Below are 6000 nucleotides of genomic sequence, written 5' to 3' on the forward strand. Positions count from 1 at the left end.
TTAAATTAATAAGCTGTGACACTTAGATGTAAATGTCCATTTTGTTACCCTATTCTTATTGAAAAGTGGGGGAACCAATCTCGAGTCAATCACAACTAAACTCCATGTGCGCATTTCACTTAGGTTTTTCAGTCAGAAATGACAGCATCTTTGCTAAAAAATGTTGGTTGTCAGTGAATCCGGCAGTTGGTTAATGCATACTGTAAGCCTCACACACACAGAGGGTGGATTGCCAGATTTCTGGTGGGGCTGAGCAAGCAAAAAAGTTTTTTGACAGATTTAATACTTGTTTATATTCCAAAAGTGGAGCTGTCTCACCACCATTCAAAGTGTTTTTAATGCATTTATTTGAAGGGAAAAAAAAATGTAAATCTAACACACATTTAGAAAGCAATTGGATTGAGTATAGACATTGCAATGAGTGCCTACTTTTGTCACTGTGTCAAACGGACAATAGGTTTGAGTTTTACGTTTTTCCAACATAGTTTAGTCCCTTTGGATTTCTGGAAGGGGTGCTGAGCAAAAATGGAATTAATGTTGTGGCTCTGCGAGATTCTTTAAATAAGCTTCCTATCACATTTGATGTATCGCAATAAATACATTAATCCGGGATATCGAGACCATAACACTTGAAACAGCACCAATTATTTTCTAACTGCTGCCCTGTTATTAGGTGAAGAAAATGGACACATATTTGGTTCCTCTTGGATAGAAAGTGATGTGCCCTTTTTTTCCTACACCTGCAACAGTAGTTACATTGGAAATTACGTGTCATTATGAGGATTACAACCTACAATGATGGAGGAAAATAGTCCCACCTACACAGAACTTTGCAGGAAACAGTGTCACAGTCCCTGGTTAATTAATAGAAAAGTGATTTTTGGAAGTGCCGTGGTTAACAGCAGGACTTTTAATGGTCACCGCTGCCCCATATTGGGATGTTTACACTCTCTGAAACACCCAGATTTAATATTTCAGAGCCACTAATTTAATGCGGGGCTCGGTGAGGAGCTCCAGAGACTCGTATATTTTGCGGTTCGGCAAAGGGGAGATTTGTTTGGGAGCTGTGAGAGAAGGACATCTGCATTTTAATTGATTTCAAGCAGGATATTTTTAAATGTATGTGAACATAAATAAATTATTCATGCCTAAGAATATGTGTGTTTATTAGCGGTTGGTGTGGTGTCAGTGGAAGATATTGTAAACTACTGTAAATGTTTCTTCTGCGTTTCTATAGAGACTGTGTGTGCATATTCTCAGTGGGTGCTGTAAGTGTCAGAAAATGGGTTTTAAAGGAGGTATTTTGTGGTCTTGTAACATTAATATAACAATGTGTGTGTTTGTGTGTGTTTTAGGCAGCTAAGCCAGATGGTGGAGTCAACTACAAACCACTGAGATCAACTGATGTGACATCACCTCGCCGCACCGGGCTGCAGACGCAATCTGTATGTGAGTGTGCATATTTTATCTACGTGTGTGTGTGTGTGCTGATGGACCAATCAGAAGGTCAGGGTGACTCAGGGACTCACCTGTGTGTTGAGTCTCTATCCAACTTATAGACGCTCTTCTTTCCTGCCTCTCCAGCAGAGTGGTACTTTCACTCATGGCTGCACACACCCATCGAGCGTGCTCAGCATAATGAACACACACACACACACACACACACACACACACACACACACACACACACACACACACACACACACACACACACACACACACACACACACACAGTTAGACACACGCGGGCAGAGCAGCAGTAATTAACAGCTAACCGCGAGAAGCTATTATCATTACAGGAATGAGGTCCAGCAGAAAACTGTTTTTAGGAACTAAAGCAGGATCGTTGTGCCCTAACATGTTCCCCACACAACATCATTTATTTCTCAAAGGATATACTGAAGAATATTTCTGACACTGGAGACCGCAATGCAAAGTGTTGAGGGGCGTTATTGTTATAATCTGCGGTACAAAGATAGTAGCTGCACCCAATGGCAAGGATTATCTTAAAGTAAAACAAACAAATTATGTCTTGTTAGAAGAAATGTTAATCAAATCAAATGATAGCAACACATACAAAGGTGCTCAAACAGTCAAATTGAGATTTAATAAAAAGCTTTTTCATTTAAAGGAGACCTATCATGCTATATTTGAATAATATATTGTAGGGCCATACCTATATAAGGTATATTTATTTATACGTTTTCTTTTTCAAAATACCAAACAGATCATGCATTTTAGCCATGCCTCATTTCGCTCTATTTCGCTCTCCTCCATCATGCGCTGCAGCTGACCACGCCCCCCTGCAAAGGAGGGGGCCGAGTTACGAGCATCATGTTACCATGCTGTTACCATGCCACGGCAACCTCTCATTCTCCTGTTTGGTGGAGAGTTGGCCATATAGGCGGAGCTCCTCGTCACTGACGTCAGACTATTTTCAAATCTGTATCAGTTTGTATCAGATCTGTTAAAGCCCTGTTTTTAGAGATTTTGGGTATGGAGGAAAAGGTACAAAGGTGCATTTTGCATGATAGGTCCCCTTTAATGTTTCTGTTCTGTGAGAAGCAATGTAAATGCCTTTAGGAAAAATGACATCTTCTCACCGGATTTGGTTGCATGCGTGCAAATTGCGCCACAAATGTCCACTGGTAGTGTGTTAGAAGTGGATTGTGCGAGCAGTGTGTTCTCCCACAAACAGCTTTCCAGTCTTTTTAGTGTTTATTGATGACATTTAATGATATTTTGTGTTTAATACTCTACTTTCCTACAACTTCTTAGAGGTGTATTAAAAGCAGATCACTTTACTCAACTGATCTAAACAATGGTACACAGCATACTGTACCATCTAAGCTTTATTTTGTACCTGTGTTTCCAGAGTTCAGACACAATTGATTCTTAAGAGAACATACATTCCAAATTCTATGGCAATCCATCCAATAATTGTTGAAATGTTTTAGTTTTTGACCAATGTTGTTGACTGACCAACCAACTGACCAAAAAATACTAGCTTGGCTAAAAACTATTTTATATTACACATTGTTACAAACTATTGCAAGGCTCTTTCTTTGCTTGATAAGTTAATTTCAAGTATTCCAAAAGTACCTGGAGGTGGTTTAACTTTCTACCTGATTTGCTTTAATACAATGTGGAAACAGAATCGATTCCGTTTTGTCACAGTGTAATGAGTAATCTTAGCTGGAGAGCATTTCAAAATTAAACATCCCGAGTGCGGCTGCTATTCAGAGATGAACGCATTAGTCTCCAGACAAATTGGGTGAAATTGTCCCCTCCACTCCTCCTGTGTGGACTAATGGAGACAGAAGGCTGCGGCCACCCGCCCTGCATTGCTGCTGCTCAAATTGATCCCTGTCTGCACCCCGGTCAACTTCACAGATTATATTTGCTTCAAAACATATTGACTTTTTCTTCGCCCATGTATTTTTTTCCATCAGACGGTATTAGAGTAAGAACAATTTGCATATAATGTGGTATTGCGTGCTAAATCTCTCCCTTTCATACGTGATTGGAGGCTTTTACAGATTTCATGCAGGATCTAACCAGAAGCTCATGAGTCAAGATTGTGTGTGTGGTTGTGTGTGTATAGGATTTGTATTCCTCCTCAAGGTTAAAATGGAAAACCACACCGTCCATATTAGTCAGGCAATATATCTTCTTTAGCTCCTTCTTCTTTTTCATAGCGGTCCCTCATTTCTCCTCACTGCTTTATTGGATGCTTTCTCCTTCCTTTTGTCGTCAACCACATCGTAAATATAAACTCTCCTCTCCCCACTCTCCTCTCCCCTTCTACTCCATCGATTGTGGCTCCCGTTAATTAAGCACATTTATTTCTAATGAGCCAAACACTGATTAGCTTGTTGCAGTCGTAGAAACAACCTCTTGCGATTCTGCAGACAGACCTTCAAACACCAGGTCAGAATAATCAGACAGCACTCAGACCTCAGTGCACCGCGGTGGATTTGAGCTAAATCACAGTTATAGCTACAGTCTCAAGAGGTTTTGGACCAAATGCCAGGAAAATAGCCTTTCTTCCGCCAACCTTTACCTCACAGACAAAGAGTATCGAGGAGAGGGTTACAGGTTACTGAGAACATGAGATTTATGTTTAGGAAATGTATTTCAGAGACAGTTTTACTAGTCAGTGTCAGAACAGCAAGCCTCCTGCTGTTCATCCAGTGATGCAACATTCAGCACATTACACAGAGGAAGGTCCTCTCTTAAATTACTTTTGCACACCATTTATGTGTCTTGGGATGTTGCTAAAAAATAAGTGTCGGAAGCACATGGATTGCAGTGCAAATACACTTTCTCGCCAGAGGTTGAAAAGGTGTAAATACATGTGTCTCTCCAGTATGCAATACCACTTAAGTGAAGTGACTGGGAAGTTATATCTCCGCAGCCTAGTGGCCCCACAAATAACCTCCATACTGTGTGAATCCACACCTAAAGAGTTATGTCTAATGCGAGGTAGGAATAGTTTGTCATGAGCCGCGCTGTGCCTTAGGGTCATTCTGGCAAAGTGGCAATAGTTGGAATTGAGCTGGACTTCCACAAGAACAAAATGATTCCCAGAAGCATCCAAAATTTATTTATTTAGTAATATGAGTACAAGTGAGCAACAAAGTGTGGATTCTGAAGTTGATGAAACCATTTCAGACACCTAAGCAAGACGATAAGTAAACAAATGGAAGCCCTACTAAACTTCACTGTGCACCATCTTAAAATATGTCATTTAGTCATTTTAAAACATCCGAAAATATATATACGGAGAAGTATTTATTATTTTGAGAATCAAGTTAAAATATCTAGAATAAAGTATAATCACTAACACTAGTAGTTGAAAAGATCAAGTCTATTTTCAACATTTGCATTTTTCTTTACTCCTAAAATGGATAGACATACACAATCAGATTTGTAACCAAGCTAACGGCTAAGAGAAAACATAATTGAAAGTGGTTTAGGATCATCTTCAAAGCCCATAGGGGTGTGAAGCAGTATTTGGGTGTAGGAGTTTTATTTAAGTCCTGCACTTCTCTAATCAATGCTCGCACAAGTTGCCGACTAATCCTTCCACTCAGCTCCCCAAACAGTCAATAAAGGCAGAGTGCAGAGAATACCACTTTAGATGTGGTGATACCAGAGAGGAGTTCAAATCATTTAAAACATCAACATTGGAGGAGGAATCAGGAGAATTCATGTGAAACATCGCCATGTCCTCGGTCTAGTTTCATCTGTGTGTGTGGTAGGTGTGTGTGACCTTGAAGTAACGAGGTCCCTTCAGCTGTTGATTGCCAGGCCTGTCTGGTGTCGCTGCTGGTGATGCTGTGAATTGATTCTGTGCCAGGCCTCGAAAATGTCCACCCTTCCCCCCCCATCCAAATCTAAATCTCTCTCCCTCTGGCTTTTTGTGCCCTCTTTCTTTTGATGCCTCCCTCTCTGTCTTTGTCTCTTTATTCCCGGCCTTGCAGTCTGTCCTCCAACTGAGTTTAACTGCCAACCTCGCTTATCTGTGGTTAAGCCTGTGCTACAGCTACAGCTACAGCTGTGTGTGTGTGTGTGTGTGTGTGTGTGTGTGTGTGTGTGTGTGTGTGTGTGTGTGTGTGTGTGTGTGTGTGTGTGTGTGTGTGTGTGTGTGTGTGTGTGTGTATGTGTCTGTGTGTGTGTGTATGTGGTTGGTGTGTGTGTGTGTGTGTTGTGTGTGTGTGTGTGTGTGTGGTGTGTGTGTGTTGTGTGTGTGGTGTGTGTGTGCTACTCAGGCGCTAATTGTAAGCTGTTATAACTCTTGCCAACCTCTTGTCAGCTGTCCCAGTCATTACTGCAGTGACAGTGAAGGTCTACTTGCATTGATTTTCCATATTTACAGCCTTGTGTGTGTGCATGATTAGGGAAGATATTAAAGCTGTGCGTGTGAGTAGTGTGGGGAGCATAAATCTGTTTTTTAATAAGTCACGTACACCCGCTCCGCGGAGCATTCGGAGACTT

General features: G+C 41.0%; 1 protein-coding gene across 4 annotated transcripts in view; it reads left to right on the plus strand.

Moving 5' to 3' along the window:
• Window positions 1–6000, plus strand: part of slc8a4b (solute carrier family 8 member 4b) — a 93317-nt gene that overhangs the window by 22930 nt on the left and 64387 nt on the right. For 3 of the 4 annotated variants that reach the window (XM_010774368.1, XM_010774371.1, XM_010774370.1), the window contains exon 2: window positions 1356–1449. The gene's annotated coding sequence lies outside the window, so the exon portion shown is untranslated. The remainder of the gene's footprint in view (window positions 1–1355; window positions 1450–6000) is intronic. The other variant, XM_010774369.1, reaches the window with a different exon arrangement.

The sequence above is a fragment of the Notothenia coriiceps genome, unplaced genomic scaffold (assembly GCF_000735185.1).
Source record: "Notothenia coriiceps isolate Sejong01 unplaced genomic scaffold, NC01 NC01_scaffold00013906, whole genome shotgun sequence".
Lineage (NCBI taxonomy): Eukaryota > Metazoa > Chordata > Actinopteri > Perciformes > Nototheniidae > Notothenia > Notothenia coriiceps.